We start from the raw sequence: 19,294 nt of genomic DNA, 5'->3' as shown, positions 1-19,294 counted from the left end.
AAAAAAAAAAAAAAAGCAGGGATTGAAAAATTACCTTAAGGTAAGAGTGTTGGTCTGTTATCATGCTGCCATGAAGAAATATCTGAGACTGGGTAATTTATAAAGAAAAGAGGTTTAATTGACTGACAGTTCTGCAGGGCTAGGGAAGCCTCAGGAAACTTACAGTCACGGTGGAAGGGGAAGCAAACATGTCCTTCTTCACATGACGGCAGGAAAGAGAAGTGCAGAGCGAAGTGGGGAAAGCCCCTTATAAAATCATCAGATCTCGTGAGAACTCACTCACTATCATGAGAACAGCATGGAGGTAACCACCCCCATGCTTTGATTGCCTCCCACTGGGTCCCTCCCATGATACATGAGGATTATGGGAACTGCAATTCAAGATGAAATTTGGATGGGGACACAGGCAAACCACATCAGTTAAGGTAGAGATTTGTATGGTGAGGAGAATAGCCCAGGAGACAGGGGCCAACTGATAGATGTCCTTCCTAGAAGAAGGGGTTCCATACATAAAGGGAGGAGTTTGTCTCAGGCAAGAGTGGAAGAGTTCACTCATAGCAACAGAAGGAACCGCAGAGCACAGAGTCATATAAGTTGAGAACGAGGCGATGGATGGGTGTGGGCTGTCTCTTCTGGTTGCTTCTTTTTTTTTATAAGTAGCAAGGAAGGTCATTAGCTGAGAAGGAGGTTAGGAAGGAGGTGTCCGAGCTATGGGAGAGGGAAGGTGTGAAATGGTCATTTAAGAGAGTGGGAGTGTGGATGGTTTAGGAAATGTAGTGTAATTACCTGGCAGCATGAGAGGCCCCAGGGAGCAGCAGAGGGCTGAATTTAAAGGTAAACTGTGCTGGGCCTGGTGGCTCACGCCTGTATAACCAGCAGTTTGTGAGGCTGAGGTGGGTGGATCATTTGAGGTCAGGAGTTTGAGACCAGCCTAGCCAACGTGGTGAAACCCTGTCTCTACTAAAAATACAAAAATTAGCCAGGTGTGGTAGCATGCACCTGTAATTCCAGCTACTCAGGAGGCTGAGGCAGGAGAATCACTTGAGCCGGGGAGATGGAGGTTGCAGTGAGCCAAGATCATGCTGCTGCACTCCAGCTTGGGTGGCAGAGTGAGATTCCGTCTTAAAAAAAAAGCAAATAAAATAAATAAATAGAAATGGATCCTCGTAGTTGTATGTTTCCAGACTATAGATTTGATCAGCCCCTTCCCTGCATAAATCCCTCATTCACTGCCCCCTGTTCCAAACTCCTTTGCATGGGATTCAAGGCCCGCTGTGACCCCAGCCCTGTCAGGTCCCCACTCCTTCCCTTTACACCCCCCAAAACAGAGTAACCTGCATTTCCCTAAACTTATTTTGCACCTCTCTGCCATGGCTCTTGCTGTTCCTCTGCCTGGAACGCCCTTTCCCGCCCCTCCCCTCCAACAGTAGGGCTGTCCACGAAGTTTGTTTCATTTCCGCCTCCTACCCCTCCTACCCCTCACAGCGTTCCAACAGACTTTTCATACCTAGTATTGCTCCCATAAAACTTCACTGCCCTCAATCATTAATGGTTCTGCCTCCTCCACCAGGCTGGGGGTTTGTCAGGGTCACAGACTGTCCTGTTCTCTCTGTGTCCCCGACATCCTGCACCAAGCAGATGCTAAGACAATGTCCATTGAGAGGAGTGACCGATGACTTCTAGAGGAGAGCTGGGTCAGCCCAGCAGGGGTGTTACCCAGAGGGCCATTAGTGCAATCACTGCACTGCAGAGAAGAGACGAGAATAGTACCTAGGAAGCAGAGCCAAGGCCTGAGGTCGGGAGAAAGCAGGCCATGCTCCCACGTGGAGGGCTGGGAGGGAGGTGGGCAGGAGGCTGAGGGAGCCACACGGTCCATGACACACGTCTGCAAACTCAGAGCACCTGGCAGGAAGGGCCTGGGCTGTGACCTGGTTGCTCGTTCTGGAAGAGATGCAGGCTTATCTGGGTGAGGGGAGCAGGCTGAAGAAAAGTGCCTTTCTCTGGGACTTTTCTGGTAACCATAGGCCTCTGAAAGTAGGAGCTCTGTGGAATCTCCCAGCCCCTGTTTTCAAAGAACCAAAAGTTCGACCCCCACCCAGCATTTAACCCTGCCCTCAGGGCATCAGATCCAAAGGGGATCTGGAGACAGCTTGGGGTAGCGCAGTGCCCAGGAGTCAGGCTGCTTGGTCTCTGCAAGCTGCTCTGCCTCTCTGAGACTTGGTCTTCCCATCTGCAAAAAGGGAGATGGTAAAAAAGACACATCACTCAATTACAAAATGGACAAAGGATTTGAATAGTCATTTCCAAAGAAGATTTTCCCACAGAAAGCTCCACATGCTTAGTGCTTTGCATCCTTAGGGAAACGCAAATCAAAACCACAGTGAAACACCACTTTACCCCCACCAGGGCAGCTACACTAGAAAGACAGACAATAACAAGTGTTGGTGAGGAAGTCAAGAATTGGAGCCTTCATCCATTGTGGTGGGAATGTCAAATGATGCAGTGACTTTGAAAAAGTGTTTTCTCAAAATAGTAAACAGAGTTACCACATGACCAAGCGATTCCACTCCTAGGTCTACTCAAGGGAAATGAAAACAGATATCCACACAAACACTCGAATGTGAATGTCCATAGTACTTTGGCTATTCACAATAGCCAGAGAGTGGAGATAATTCAAATTTCCATCAATGGATGAAGGGATACACATCATGTGATGTATCCACATGAAGGAATACTACTTAGCAATAAGAAAGAATGAAGTGTGGAAACATTTACAACATGGATGAACTTCAAAAGCATTATGCTAGGTGAAAGAAGCCAAACACAAAAGACCCCATATTGTATGTGGCATGGTTTGGATGTTTGTCCCCTCCAAATCTCATGTTGGATTGTAATCCCCGATGTTGGAGGTGGGGCCTGCTGGGAAGTGTTTAGTTTGTGGGGGTGGGTCCCTCATGAATGGCTTAGTACCACCCGCTTGGTGATGAGTGAGTTCTCGCTCAGTGAGTTCACACGAGATCTGGGTGTTGAAGAGTGGCATCAACCGCCCCCCACCCCGTACTCCCTCTCTCACTCCTGTTGTCACCATATGACTCATCCTCCCGCTCTGCCTCTGCCATGACTGGAAGCTTCCTGAGGCTCTCACCAGAAGCAGATCCGCTACCATGCTTCATGTACAGCCTGAAGAACCATGAGCCAATTAAATCTCTTTTCTTGATAAATTACCCAGTTGTAGCTATTCCTCTACAGCGTTGCGAAAATGGACTAACACAGTATGACTCCATGTATATAAAATGTCCAGAATAGATAGATGTATGGAGACAGGAAATAGTGAAACTGGAAGTAAATGAGTACCAAGGGCTGCTGGGAGGTGTCCATGGTGGGAGAATGGGGACTGATGGTAAAAGGGCAATGTTCTAATATTAGATTGTGGTGACGGTGGCCCCGCTCTGCAAATAGACTAAAACAAGTTGAATTGTTCACTTAAAATCGGTGAATTTTGTGGTACAAAAACCATACTTCAACAAACCTCTTTTATTTTTTACTTTTATTTTTTTTGAGACAGAGTCTTGCTCTGTCACCCAGGCTAGAGTGAGATGGCACAATCTCGGCTCACCGCAACCTCCACCTCCCAGATTCAAGTGTTTCTCCTGCCTCAGCCTCCTGAATAACTGGGATTACAGACACACACCACCACGCCTGGTTAATTTTTATATTTTTAGTAGAGATGGGGTTTCACCATGTTGGCCAGGCTGGTCTCGAACTCCTGACCTCAGGTGATCTGCTAGCCTGGACCTCCCAGAGTGCTGGGATTACAGGTGTGAGCCACCGTACTTGGCCAATAAAGCTGTTTTAAAAAGAGAGGAGAAAAAAAAAAGAAAACTAAAAAAACAAAATAGAGAGGAGATAGGGATGCCCATCTTGCAAGGTTGTTGGGGAGACTGAGTGAGAAATCGTGTGGATGGGGACCGACTGCCTGCAATACAGTAGGTGTTTGTAGCAGGTGCAGCGGGTGCCCCCACAATCCCTCACCCTCTTTGCCCACAGCACACGCCCTGCTTCCAGATGCCGGCCCCTCCAACTCTTTGCCTGGGACTTTCTCACGGTACCTCTGCAGGTATAAAGTGATGGGGAATTAACACTCCTCCAACACATATGTAGACAGCAGCCTTGTATTAAATGGCAGACAGGAGTTGGTGTACGAAGACCCCAGACCCCTCGGCTTGTGCCCTCCAGTGGCTCCCAGGATCCCCCCGTTGGGAAGGAATGAACACTAGCTGTCCCTGGAGGTGGCTGGCTGCCTTCTTTGTTCTGTCTCACTTCCTCACCCTCTCCAGGCGTTTTCTGGGATCGCCTCCCAGCAAGCGACGTATTTAGGTACACGAAGCTGTCTATCAGATCAGCTTTTGGGGGCACCCCGCCTTAGGCAGTGCTCCCAAGCACTAATTGTGATTATGGTCCTATGAGGGGACCAGATGAGTCTTATGACCCCCGCTAGCCCATCCACATCTTTCTCCCAGTGTACCCCACAAACCTGGGCTTTCTTTTTTTTTTTTTTGAGATGCAGTCTCACTCTGTTGCCTAGGCTGGAGTGCAAGTGGCGGGATCTCGGCTCACTGCAACCCCTGCCTCCCAGGTTCAAGCGATTCTCCTGCCTCAGCCTCCTGAGTAGCTGGGATTACAGGCATGCGCCACCATGCCCGGCTTAATTTTTGTGTTTTTAGTAGAGACGGGGTTTCACCGTGTTAGCCAGGATGGTCTTGATCTCGTGACCTCGTGATCTGCCCACCTTGACCTCCCAAAGTGCTGGGATTACAGGAGTGAGCCGCCGTGCCTGGCCTAGCCTGGGCTTTCTATCTCTACTCTGAGGAGGTGAGTGTAAGGAATGACTTACCATGGAAGGAGCTGAGAAGGAAAGAGGGGACCCCAAGGATTCCCAGCGAGTCAGTGGAAGAGCCTATACTGGGGAGAAGGTCTGGGTTGGCTGGGTGCGGTGGCTCATGCCTGTAATCCTAGCACTTTGGGAGGCTGAGGCAGACAGAATCCTTGCACCCAGGAGTTTGAGATCAGCCTGGTTAACATGACAAAACCCTATCTCTACAAAAAATACAAAAATCAGCCTGGTGTGGTAGCGTGAGCCTGTAGTCTCAGCTACAGGGGAGGCTGAGGTGGGAGGATCACTTGAGTCTGGGAGGTCAAGGCTGTAGTGAGCCATGATCACACCACTGCACTCCAGCCTGGAGGAGAGAGAGAGAACCCATCTCTCTTTCTTTTTTTTTTCTCATTTGTCTTAATCATTTGTTTTTGAGACAGAGCAAGATCTTTTCTCAATAAATAATTAAATAAATAAAAATAAATGAAAGAGCTGGGTGAAGTAAGGATTTACAATTGTCTCTTATCTGAGGGGCTACATTCCAGGACCCCCAGTGGACCTCAAATTGCAGAGAGTACTAAAGCCTATATATACTGTGTTTTTTTTTTTTCTATACGTACATACCTATGATAAAGTTTAATTCATAAATTAGGCGCAGTAAGATATTAACAACAATAAAAACAAAATAGAACAATTAGAGCCATATCCTGTGATGAAAGTTATGTGAATGTGATCTTTCTCTTTCCACCGACATCTCCTATTGTGCTGTACATACTCACCTGTTTTCAGGCTGCTGTTGACCAGGGGTCACTGAAAGTGTGGGAGGTGAAGCTGCAGGGAAGGGTGGATGACCGTACTTTGTGGCTGGCAGTGTGTGCAAAGCACTTTCCAGGGCTCGTTAATCCTCAGGGCTGCTCCATAAGACAGGAACTACTATTCCCATTTTACTGAGTTCGAAACTGGGGCTCAGAGAGGTGAACAGTCTTGCCTGAGGTTACACAGCTATTAAGTTGTGAGGTTCACATTTTTCTTCCTTTTTTTTTTCTTTTTGAGACAGAGTCTCTCTATTGCTCAGGTTAGAGTGCAGTGGTGCGATCTTGGCTCACTGCAACCTCCACCTCCTGAGTAGCTGGGATTACAGGCACATGCCACCATGCCAGGCTAATTTTTTCAATTTTTAGTAGAGATGGGGTTTTATCATGTGGGCCAGGCGGGCCTTGAACTCCTGGCCTCAAGTGATCTGCCCATCTCGGCCTCCCAGAGTGCTGGGATTACATGCCTGAGCCAGCACACCTGGCCGAGGTTCACATGTGAACCCAGGGCCCGAGCTCTTGGCCACAGTGTTACCTGGCCTTCAGCCCTGTTTTGCACCAGACCCTGACCCACCTCCTTTCCATTTAGGCGGATGGGGACTTGGGCTTGACTGGGGAGGCTTGGCCTTGCTCTGCCTCCTGCTACCTTGGCCCCCAGCCCAGCTGCAAGGACACCATTTAGGCATGTCTTTGGCTGTTTTTTTTTTTTTTTTTTTTAACAGATTTATGTTTAGCGGGGAAGCCCACTCACAGGAGACAGCCTGAGGGCTGGACCGGGAACAAGGACACTACTGTGGTCTCCTTTGAGGTCCCGCTGACTCAGGAACAAGGCAAGCCTCTTAGCGTGTTTCCTGGCTCATAAACCAGCATTTACAGGGTACTCTCTTTTGATTTCCTTCCTTCTTTTCTCCCTCCCTTCCTCCCTCCTTTCTTTCTCTTTCTTTCTTTTCTTTCTTTCTTTCTTTCTTTCGTTCTTTCTTTCTTTCTTTCTTTCTTTCTTTCTTTCTTTCTTTCTTTCTTTTTTTCTCTCTTTCTTTTGCTCGCTTTCTTTCTTTCTCTCTCTCTCTTTCTTTCTTTCTCTTTTTCTTTCTTTCTTTCTCTTTCCTTCTCTCCTTCCTTCCCTCCCTCCCTCCTTTCTCTCTCTCTCTATCCCCCTTTCTTTCTTTCTCTCTCCTTCCTTGCTTTCCTTCCTTTTTTTCTTTCTTTCCTTTCTTCTTTCTTTCTTTTTGAGATGGAGACTCACTCTGATGCCCAGGCTGGAGTGCAGTGGCATGATCTTGGCTGACTGCAATCTCCAACTCCTGGGTTCGAGTGGTTCTCCTGCCTCAGCCTCCCAAGCAGCTGGGATTACAGGCACCTACTACCACACTTGCTTATTTTTATTTTTTTTATTTTTAGTAGAGATGGGATTTCACCATATTAGCCAGGCTGGTCTCAAACTCCTGACCTCAAGTGATCCACCTACCTTGATCTCCCAAAGTGCTAGGATTACAGATGTGAGCCACGGCATCCGGCCTGTCCTCTGATTTTCAAGGGACTGGAAGGGACACCATGGAGGCAGCTTCTGGCATGGCCCTGGGACCCCCGTGAGAAAGCAGACTTGTGCCTGGGGAGGCTAGTACAAGTTTGCTTACACTCAGTTTGCTTGATTCAGCTGGGAGCAGGGGTAGGGTGGAGGTGAGGAAGAAGAAGATGTGTGGGAACTCACCTTTACTGAGTATCTAACCCAGATCTGATGCTGCATTAGGCACTGGGGAGTCGTCCCACTTAGACAAGACCCAGTCTCCAGTCCCATAGAACCCCTGATCAATTGCAGGGTGTGTGGGAGGGGGGAGAAACTGACAATTACAAATACAGGGCAGTATAACAGCAAAAATTTATTTATGAGCACCTACGATGTGCAGGGGTTTCATGGGTGTTATCTTATGCAATTCTAATGCTAGCCCCAGGCACATTCTACTGTCACTGCACCCATTTTACAGATGAAGTGGCCGAGGCAAAGAGAGGCTCAGACACTTGTCGAAGAACACACAGTTAGAACGGGGAGGAGCCAGATTGGAACCCAGGCTGTTTGACTCCAGGACTTGCAGTCTAAGCTGCCCATTCTAAGGCCTTATCAATAACGGGAGGCATGGAAACAGCAGGGGCAGACGGATCTTCTCTGTTAGGAGTGAGATTGGAGTACACAGTGGTTTCCATACTGACACCTGATTGAGGCTTTGAAGGATGAATAGGAGTTAGGTTCAAAAGAGGCAGGAAGAAGGAACGGCCTGTGTAAAGGTGGAATCTGAGCTAGCACGATAGGTTTGGGAAGTTGCAACGTAGTGATATTACTTGGGGATGGGTTTGGGAGTTACGATTCAGGATCTCTGGAGCATCAAACATAAGCAAAGGAGAGGTGAGGTGAGGCCGGAGACCAGGCTCAAGCCATGGAGGACTCTCCTGTCCTGCTAAAGTGTGTGAACTTTGTATAAGACACAGTTCCCTCCCCAGGGGCCAGTCCTGAGCCTGGGGAGATAAGCCACATTGTTAGGAAATGAGGATGAATTCACAGCCTCCTCCCACAGGGGGAAGGCAGAAGAGGAAGGGCGGCCCTGGGTCTGGCGGGGATGGGTGGTTGGGGAGATTTCCTGGAGGAGGGATCATCGCTGGGTTTAAGAATGGGAAGAAGAAGCCGGAAGAAGAAGCCGGCTAAGTGTGGTGGCATGCACCTGCAGTCCCAGCTACTCAAGAGGATGAGGCAGGAGGATATCTTGAGCCCAGGGCTTCAAATCCAGTCTGGACAACATAGTGAGATATCATCTCTTAAAAAATAAAAATAAAAGAGAGAGAGAGAGGGACAGTGGGAAATGTTTGGGGGACACGCAGAACTGAGGGGGTGGGAGTTGGGGAAAGAAAGCTCAGCAAAGCATATGTTAGTTTTAGCCCTGTGTACACCCCTACCCCTTTCGAATCTGACTTGGGTTTAAATCCCTGCTTGCTGCTGACTAGCTGTGTGACCTTGGGTAAGTCACCGAACCTCTCTGAGCCTTAGTTTCCTCCTCACCTAAAAACTGGGTGGAAAGAAATGATGACAATCTCCTAGAGTTCCAATGAGGAGTTCACTCCCTGGTACCATCATCAAGATCTTTGTCATATCAGCCAACTAGTTTCCATACATGATTAAATAATAAATATTTTAGATGTTACAGGCCATTGTCTGTTGCAGCTACCCAACGGTGCCACAGTAGCAGGAAAGCAGGCTTACACAAGATGGAAATGAATGAACCTGGATGTGTGCCAATGAAACTTTATTTATGGACACTGAAATTTGAATTTCATGTATTTGTCACTATCACAAAATATTATTATTATTATTTTTGAGATGAAGTCTTGCTTTGTTGCCCAGGCTGGAGTGCAATGGCACGATCTCTGCTCACTGTAACCTCTGCCTCCCAGGTTCAAGCGATTCTTCTGCCTCAGCCTCCCAAGTAGCTGGGACTACAGGCGTGTGTCACGACAACCAGTTAATTTTGTATTTTTAGTAGAGACGGGGTTTCACCATATTGGCCAGGCTGGTCTCAGACTCCTGACCTCGTGATCCGCCCACCTCAGTCTCCCAAAGTGCTGGGATTACAGGCATGAGCCACTGTGCCCGGCCCACAAAATATGATTATTATTTTTAGAGACAGGGTCTTGCTATGTCACCCAGGCTGAAGTGTGGTGGTGCCTTAGTAGCTCACTGTGACCTCAGCCTCCTGGGCTCAAGCGGTCCTGCCACCTGAGCCTTCCAAAGTGCTGGGATTACAGGTGTGAGTCACCATGCCTGACTCCTGCAAAATAGTGTTCTTCTTTGATCTTTGTTCTAGCCATTAAAAAATGTAAAATCCGTTGTTAGTTTGTGAATGATGCATAAACAGACAGCAGGCCAGATTGGACCCTTGCGTCATAGTTTGCTGATCCCTGTCCTAAACTTTTATATTTTCTTTAGATTTGCCTTGTACTTACTTAAATAATTCCTTTGAAAAGGAAATTTTTGTCATACCAACATCACTTAACATAAATACAAGATGACCATGTAACTACGACAGGCAGGGCGCAGTAGCTCACACCTGTAATCTCAGCACTCTGGAAGGGTGACGCGGGAGGATCGTCTGAGGTCAGGAGTTTGAGACCAGCCTGGCCAACATGGTGAAACCCTGTCTCTACTAAAAATACAGAAATTAGCCAGGCGTGGTAGTGCGTGCCTGTAATCCCAGCTACTTAGGAGGCTGAGGCAGGAGAATTACTTGAACCTGGGAGGCGGAGGTTTCAGTGAGCCGAGATCATACCACTGTACTCCAGCCTGGGCGACCGAGTGAGAATACTCCGACTCAAAAAAAAAAAAAAAGATAAATGCAAATTTACATTATTAAATTGTCTACATGTCTCACATCTGAGCCTGGGGCCTGTTCTTTCTTTGCTGAAGAGGAATAGAGAGGTGTCAAAGACAGATGAGAACAAGACAGACTTTCTCCTCGTTGAAATCTGGGGAAAAAAATGGGAACGGAATGAACGAGAGGTTTTCTCTTTAGGGAAGTCAATGTTTATTTAATGCTTTGCCTTGTACGGCCTCAAATCACCTTGGGATCCATAGTGGGCGACAGCACTGATGTGATGCCATCCAGTGCCTAGAGATGAGCCTGGCTCTGTTGCTGGAGACTGCTGGTGGCTGCGCGGTGCCCTGAGTTCTAATCAACGTTGCTGAATAACTGGGGAGAATATTGCTGTCTCTGATCAGCCTCTGGGGTATGAGTCAACCTCTGCTAAATGTTTTGAGCTTGCCTATGACAAAGTTGATGGCCAATGCAGAGAATTATGATTCTTAATAAGGTAGTAATCACAATTCTGATGAATCCAAGTTGATGAGACATTTATGCCTGAAGGTCTTGGAGTATTTTTGTAAAGCATCACTAAAATAATCATTGAAATTGCAGCAAAGGGGAATCAAGAACACAAAAGCCGACTGAGACAGCCTCGCAACACCGCCTGCCTTTTCTAGACACCAGCTTGCTGGGGGCCGGGGCGGGGGGCGGTTCATGAGGCTTTTAAAGAACATGGGACAAAAGAGTCAGGCTGTTGGGAATTTTAAGGTCCCAAGTGACATGATGCCTTCTGATGTTCCAGGCCTCAGTGGCCTCATCTGAGAAATGGGAATGACAGTAGCGTATGTGCATGGACCAGATGAGCTCTTCTGGTCCTGTTCCAATTCTTCCAGCTCTTACTCCATGAGATCCTTAACTCCTGGTACCCAGGAGATCGCAGCATGCCAGGTGCTCTCATTCGGAGGGGAAGTACCAAACTCAGGGGTTGTAAGTGTACCGCCTGGAGTCCCGATCTGGTCCTTAGATGTTTTTTATTTGACTTGTATAGTTAAACATTTATAAACAGCTCTTGGGATTTATTACGTATTGTAAAGTAATAACTCAGACAGAAGCAAGTACAATACTTTATTAATGGCTAGTGAACTGTCACCTAGCAGACCTTGGGGTAACCACCAACCAAGCATGGCAGCCCCCTCAGGATTCACCCCGGGCGTTCTTCAGCCACTTGACACTGTGCCATACTTTTTTGTTTGTTTGCTTGTTTGTTTTTGAGGCAGGACCTTGCTCTGTCACCCAGGCTGGAGTGCAGTGGCGTGATCATAGCTCGCTGCAGCCTGTGCCTCTTGGGCTCAAGAGATCCTCCTGTCTCAGCCTCCTGAGTAGCTAGAATTACAGGTGTGTACCACCATGCCTGGCACATCTTTAAATTTTTTGTAGGGACAGGGTCCTGCCATGTTGCCCAGGCTGATCAAATCCTGGACTCAAGCAATCATCCCACCTTGGCCTCCCGAAGTGCTGGGATTACAGGTAAGAGCCACTGTTCCCAGACTGTACTTTTAAATATTCTTATTATGTTTAGTTTGACCATGTGCTGTATTTTTAGGCTGGCACTAAACTGTGTGGGGTTTTTTTTCCACACCAATTGTCCTACACCAACTGGGTATCCAATAACACAACTCAATTCCGACACTAACTACTTGGAATGAGTGCAGACTGCACAAGTTAAGGCCTCAGTCCTACAAAGCTACTTGACTTCAGACAGTGGTCCCAGGAGGTCACGCAGACTTTTGACCGACAGGCCATAAATCGGTAGTTCTCATGACCCCTCCTCAGGCTCAGGATTTCACTTGCGTGACTCACAGAATTTAGGAAAACACTTTACTTATGCTTGCTGGTTTGTTACAAAGGGTACAACTTGGAACTGCCAGATGGAAGGTACTGGGGGAGGGGCACAGAGCTTCTATGTCCTCTCCAGGTCCCCCCACCTCCCTCCCATCACTGCCACGTGTTTACCAACCCAGAAGCTCTCTGAACCCCATTGTTTAGGGATTTTTATGGAGTCGTGATTGATGAAAATCCTTGGCCATGGGTAATTGAATTCCATCTCCAGCCCCTCTCCTCCTTCCAGAGATGGGTGGTGATGCTGGAAGTTTCAACCCCTCTAATCATGGCTCGGTCTTCAGCCCCCATCCTGAAGCTGTCTGGGAGTCCCCTCACTAGCAAGCAAAGTACAATAAATTCCAAGAAACTCAGAAACCCTGCTGAGAACTAGAAACCAGAGAAAAAATCAAATATTTATTTTTAAAATTATATCATAGAGTGCCGTTAAGCAAAGGTATGCATACTCCAATTTGTCATAGACCCCACCATGCCCTATTATTGCCCACTGCCCTATTGATAGATTTGTGTTGCCTGCTTAAGCCTCTGTATTGAAATGTGATGTCTGCCTAATAGATATTATTTGCCTTAATAATTAAAACAGTCATAATAATATTAATGATAATGTATTAGTCCATTCTCACACTGCTATAAAGAACTACCTGATACCAGGTAATTTATAAAGAAAAGAGATAAAATTGACGCAGTTCCACAGGCTGTAGGAGGCACGGCTGGGGAGGCTTCAGGAAACTTACAATCTTGGTGGAAGGGCGAAGAGGAAGCAGGCATACCTTCACGTAGCGGCAGGAGAGAGAGAGCAAAGCCGGGAGTGCTACCCATTTTTAAACAACCAGATCTCATGAGAACTCACAAGAACAGTGAGAACAGCAAGGGGGAAATCTGCTCCCATGATCCAATCGCCTCCCTCCAGGTCCCTCCTCCAACACATGGGGATTACAATTTGACATGAGATTTGGGTGGGGACACAGAGCCAAACCCTGTCAAATAATAAAGTAGCTATCAACTGTTGGGTGTTTATAACATTCCAGGGGCTGTGCTGAGCATGTCTGACATAGCATCTTGTTTAATCTTCACAGAAATTCTTCTAAGTAAGGACTCTTTCTTAAGGACTCCCTTGGTCCACTTGTCTATTTTTCAGATAAGGAAACCAAGGATCAGAGAATTGGAGTACATTTTCTAAGATAACACAACAAGTAAGTCAGAAAGCAGGATTGAGCCCAGGCTGTGAAGTGGGATAGGGTCATGTGGGGAGTGGTACCAGCTCTAACCTTTGGGGACCAGGTTTTTACTGTGTGAGTGGTACAGGTTTGGTGGTCAGATGGGCCTGGGCATCAACCTTCACACCACCACTCTGAACACGTTACTTAGTCTTTTGAGCCTCAGATTCCCTATCTAAAACATGAGCACAGTGACAGTCACCCCACAGGGTCACAGTTAGTAGGATTGTGTCTTAAGCACTGGGTAGAAGTTCCACAAATGATTCTTTGCTGCATCCGGCCTAAGCAGAGGGGTTTCTATAAAGTGTAGGGTCCCCAAGCAGTGTCCTAGCTCTACCACCTGTAAGACCCAGTTCAAGTCTACCTCCTCCAGGAAGCCTCCCCAGGTTCTCAGAACCCATGCAGCCTGATTCCAGAACCCATACAGCTTCTATGTCACCAAACACTCCCTGAGAGCCAGGCATATTATCAAGGTACTTTAAGTTCAGGATTATTGCTACTGCATTCGCCCTTTAATACCTTGGATTTCTCCTTTAATCCTCTATGAAGGATCACATCAACCCTATGAAGCAGGTATTCTTACCCCCAATTTAAAGGTGGGAAAACTGAAGTTTGGAAAGCAAACTGCCTTCTTTTTCCTCTCCTCCTGTTGAAACACGACCTATGAAGCAAGGTTGGCCTGGAAAGCTGCTTTGTCCTCAGTATATCCCCAGGGATTTTGAGACTAGTGAGGGCAGGAGAGACAGCATCACCTTTGGAGACAGAATTTTGAATCCCATCTCTGCTACTACTAGTTTCATAGCTCTGGAAAAGTCTGGAAGCTTGCATTTCCTCAAAGGTACAAGGGTGGAAATTATACTAACTTCAAAGGCTATTGTGAGCCCAAAGTGAGATAAGGTGCTCAGAGCAGTAGGCACATAGTAGCTCCTCAATAAATATTTGCTTCATTGCCCCTAAAGCCGTATCTTATTCTGTGTTTTCACAACACACCTCCGGTTCCTCTCGTGGTCTACTTACCAAATGTGAACGTGTATTCTTGCTGTTTAGACACCTGGGGCTGGAAACTTCTTGAAGTCCAGGGTCACTCCCAAACATCTTTAGATTTGTCACTTTGCCTACTACCTTTGATGATGTCATATCCAATCAATGTGTTTTTTTTTTTTTAAAGTGAAAAAGCGGCCGGGCAGATCACAAGTTCAGGAGTTTGAGACCAGCCTGGCCAACATGGTGAAACCCCATCTCTACTAAAAACACAAAAAAATTAGCCAGGTGTGGTGGTGGGTGCCTGTAATCCCAGCTACTTGGGAGGCTTGAGGCAAGGAGAATCATTTGAACCTGGGGGAGGTTGCAGCGAGCTGAGATCACGCCGCCGAACTCCAGCCTGGGCAACAGTGCGAGACTCTGTTTCAAAAAAAAAAAAACAGTGAAAATAGCTTTTCCATTTGTTTCTCCTAATAAAAGTAATAAGTGCTCATTGTAAAATGGGGAAAGAATTTCACCTCCCGCCGTCATCTTGATGTGAGGCTTGCCCGTGATAAAGCTGGTGAGGTGCCTCCCATGGTGTCTTCACAGAGCCTTCTAAGTATTGCCATTTTCATTAGTTCAAAAAGCATGTAGGGCATTTCAAAAGGTAAAAAGAATCTGCTGACCTTCTGGGATGCCCTTCAGATTTTTTCCATGTATGTAAATTTAGACAACTTGTAGACATCAAACAAACACACTTTAAAAAAAATGGTCCTTCTGTGTTTTACAGCGTGTCTTCTTACTTTTAACAATAAGTGGAGGAACTCTTTCTACACCAATAAATATAGATGTGTTTTATCCTGCTGGATGGCCCTGAGTATTATAAGGGATGAGGTGCTATGACTTATCTAGTCAATCTCCTGTTGATGGCACTTGGTGATTCCCATCACCTGTTCTGCATTGTGCTGGAAAGTGCTGGGCAGGCATAAACCAAGGAAGCCTCCCACAGGCTGAGGCCTCTGCAGTTACGAAACAGCCATCAGGGAAGTCGCCAGGCTGACACAGTGACTTCTGGCTGGCAAGTAATTTTGAAGTTGTGTTAAGGACCACGAGGGAGACATTCCTATCGTGGGGCTGGGATGAGCTCAGCCGCATTCCTCCTTTTCACAGCGTTGCATGGGGCAGTCCTCCGGGAAGAAGGTGTTTTGACTCAGCCTTTCCTTTCAGTCACCTCCTAGGAGGTGTCCCCATTGCTGGGACATCTGTTTCAGCAGGAATAAGATGATGACACTTCAGAGGACCTGCCCTGCTTCCCTGGGAGGGTTTTTCTTGACACGTGAGAGTCATTTGTAAAACAGAAATGAGGTAAGTGAGATTTATCAGGCTCGCCTTCAGCAAGCCAAGCCGGTGGAGAAGACAGGAGGGGCCCCCTGGTCAAGGATGCCCCTATCCTCCCTTGCCCTGGGGTTTCTGGAACTCCCAGGGTCTCCCTGGCAACAACCCACTTATCCTGGTCTTGCACTTGGCCGTGGAGTCATCCCTTGCCCTGAGGCTGGTGTGGACATTGCAGTCTCTAGGCAGGACCTGGCTTAAGATTTCGGACCTATGATGTCCAGGCTCTGGAATCTTCCCTCGGCCAGCAAGCTTCTCCTCTCAAAGCCTCAGTGTCTACATGTGTGAGATGGGAATGATGGGCCTTCATGAAATTGATGAGGTTAGGATGGAATGAAATGACGCATGTGAAGTCTCGAGCTAACGCCTGGCACTTGATCTGATGTCTAGGTGCTCATAAACCACTGCTGTTAGAACTGATCTGAGCAGGGCAAGGAGAGGATGAATAAGAGATTGTGTGTGGAGCAATGAGAAGGTGCTCAGGGGTCTTGGTCCCTGAGGTCATGGAGCCATCTCTTTAGGCATCAGTTCATATGGCTGGGCACTTTACGGCGTTTTCCCATGATGCTAAGAATGAGGTGGGAGAGGCCATCTCTGCTGAGAGAGAGCTGCAGGCTCTCGAGTGGCCTCAGAGAGCTGCCCTGATGCAGCACTCACCCTCTGCCAGGCATCCTTCCAGGGACTTGGACAACATTTCAGTTAGCCCTCACCAAAACCCTAAGGGGCAGAGATACCCTGCCTATTTTATAGATGGGGAAACTGAGGCTGGGAGAGGCCTCTGGAAGAAGCTGTCTTGTTAAGTATTGAGCTTTAAATTAATTAGGGGCTGAGCACTGTGGATCATGCCTGTAATCCCACCTTGGGAGGCCGAGGTGGGCAGATCGCTTGAGGTTAGGAGTTCAAGGCCAGACTGGCCAACGTGGCAACATCCCATCTCTACTAAAAATACAAAAATTAGCTGGGCTTGGTGATGCGCATCTGTAGTTCTAGTGACTCAGGAGGCTGAGGCATGAGCATTGTTGAGACAGAGGTTGCAGTGAGCCAAGATTGTGCCACTGCACTCCAGCCTTGGAGACAGAGCAGTGAGACTCTGACTCAGAAAAAAAAAAAAATTAACTAATTGAGGCACATCAAAGACAGGGGTACTGCGTCCTCAGGGCAAGATTTCTGGCTGTAGTGAGAAGAGTCGGAAGGAGGGTGCTTGGGGCTGGGGCGACAGGTCTGGCTTCTCCCTCCTGAAGGAGCTGTGAGTGGGGTAGATAGCATCCTTCCCTGCCTCAAGGAGCCCTCCCTTCCTGAGATGAGGAAGGCGGTGAACTGGTGGAGATGTTATAGAGATATGAATGCTTCCCATGGAGAAGAATAGGAAGCCCCTACCTGGTTTCAGGGGCGTGGGGTGGCTTCTAGGAGGAAGTGCTGCCCTGACCCTCACCGAAAGTCTAACATCAAAGGGACTGACTTATTAAATGTTAGCTGGGAGGTGGAGCAATCAGAACCCTCCTGCATCGCTGATGGGGAGGTAAAATTGTATGGCTGACTTGGAGATCTGCTTGGCAGTATTTGTTGATGTTAAACATGCATGTCCCCTGTGACACAGCAATCCTGCCCCGGGGGCAAGTGCCAGGAGGAACAAGGACTGTGTTCACCAAAAGACATATGTGAGAGGGTTCCAGCTTGACTCCAGCAGTCCCAAACTAAGAAACAACCCAAATCTGCAGTAGAATGGATAAATAAATGGGGATGCTCACACCATCTAACGCTATGCAGCAGAGAAAGAGAGCAAAACACAACACACGACTAAATGGATGAATCTCATACACATAGGGTTGAGCAAAAGAAGCCCAAACTAGACCGTATGATTCCATTTAATGAAGTTCTAGAACAGTCTAGAAAGGAATCTAGGGAAAGAAATGTCAGCACCTGATTACCTTTGGGAGGTGTCAGCTGAGAGGGAGCACGAGGGGGCCTTCTCGTGTGCGGGAAATGACCTGGTGAGTGCACTGGGCATGCATATGCAGAAATTCAGAGAGCTCTACCATTAATATTTGTGCATTTTACCTATATACACACCTCTATGCAAAGTCAAAACAAGACAACAAAAGAAAAAGAAAGGCTCCCAAAGCTAAGATCTGGCGATAAGTAAGGGCAGCCAGTGAGGAGGAGGCTGATGTCTTGGAGGAGAAGCCAGCAGGTGCAAAGGCCCAGGGGCACCAGTGCTTCTCTGCCTGGTTCTGGGATCACCGAAGGTGCTCCTGTCTCTCTCTTCTCTATGCCTTCTTCCACTCATTTGGAGATTTCCACCAGCACTGTGAACTAGGTTGGCAGAAGTCATTTCAAGAGCGTACTCCTCCAGTCCGTGTTAAATGTTCTACCTTTGAATTGTTGCAGGAGGAGCTACAGTCAGAGCAGGAAAGGGGCTGGCCTTGGAATTCAAAGCTGGATTCAAAGCTCAGCTACACCATGAATTGTGTGTCCTTGGAGAAGCCCTTTCCCCCTGTGAACCTCAGTTTCCCCATCAGTAAGAAGGTCTTAACATAGAGAGTCTTAGTGAGAGATTTGGGGTGCAGGATGTGTTCAACAGATGCCCATCATATGGGAATGGGGGAATAAGGCCTGAAGGCAGGGGCCCCATGCCAGCCCCATGGCTGCTCCTAGAGTGATTGAGTGCGGCCCCGATAAGACCTCTGCAAACCCCGCCATTGATTGTCACATGGAGCTCAAACCACAACCTCAGACAGTGCCTGGCACACACCTGGGATTCAAGGAGCATTGGCTTACTATAGCTGGCGCCTAACACATGCCAGGCACTGCTCCAAGCACATCACACCTGTGGACTTCTTTGATCCTCCCAGCAGACCTATGGACATCTACCTTCCCATTTTACAGAGGGGAAACTGAGGCGCAGAGCATCTGAGTGACTTGCTCAAAGTCACTCTGTCAATAACTGATGGAGCCTGGCCCTTGTCTCCTGCACCTAACCACACGACCACAGGGTAAGAAATGGGGCCGCCTGAGCTGCCTCCACAGGGAGGCCTGGAGAAGGTGCCAAAGGCAACCAGGGCTCCCTCAGGGCTGCGGACCAAGATCAGTGCTGTCAGGGCAGCCAGGGGGACACTCCAGTGCCCTGACTTTGGCAAAATCCACGTCCTTTGTGAGGAAGGCAAACCCAACCACAATAAAACTGTTGGGCCAACACGCAGCTTAAGCTGCTCATAAGCCTGGAGGTGCCTATGAAGGCCGAGGCCTGGCAATGAGCTGCCACTGCCAAAACCAGCAAGAGTCACCCATTTGCCAACCTTTTTTTTGTTTTGTTTTGTTTTAGTTCTTAGCTGTTGTGTTTTAAGAGGAGAGATGGAACGTCTCAGGAATTCGCCTGTGCAGCTGAATTCTTACCTGCAGCATCATGCGGACTCACGGCCACTCCCTATCCTCTCTGTGCCATCTTGTTTTACTGTTCTCTTTAATTCCACCATGAAGAGACTTGATGGGAATGTTCTGGAAACTGCAGCCTGGGGGTGGGGATGGGGGATGCCGGGAGTGGGGAGCAATTTATTCTCCTTGGCAGCAGGACTGAACTTTGGCGCCAGAGGGCCACTGGGTGTGAGACTGTGGGAGATGTTTGTTTTTTCCTGCTTCTGTATATATTTTATGGGCTGTCCACATTTGCTTAAGCAAAAAAGTCAAAAAATGACAATGATAATAGTTAACATTGACTGAGCATTGTTGAGCATTTATTGAACATACTGACTTTCCATGCATGAACTCACTTAACCCTTACAACCACCGTTTTTTTTT

The sequence above is a fragment of the Cebus imitator genome, unplaced genomic scaffold, assembly GCF_001604975.1.
Source record: "Cebus imitator isolate Cc_AM_T3 unplaced genomic scaffold, Cebus_imitator-1.0 Scaffold15, whole genome shotgun sequence".
Classification (NCBI taxonomy): domain Eukaryota; kingdom Metazoa; phylum Chordata; class Mammalia; order Primates; family Cebidae; genus Cebus; species Cebus imitator.
The sequence above is the reverse complement of the archived record's forward strand: the minus strand, read 5'-3'. Positions refer to the sequence as shown.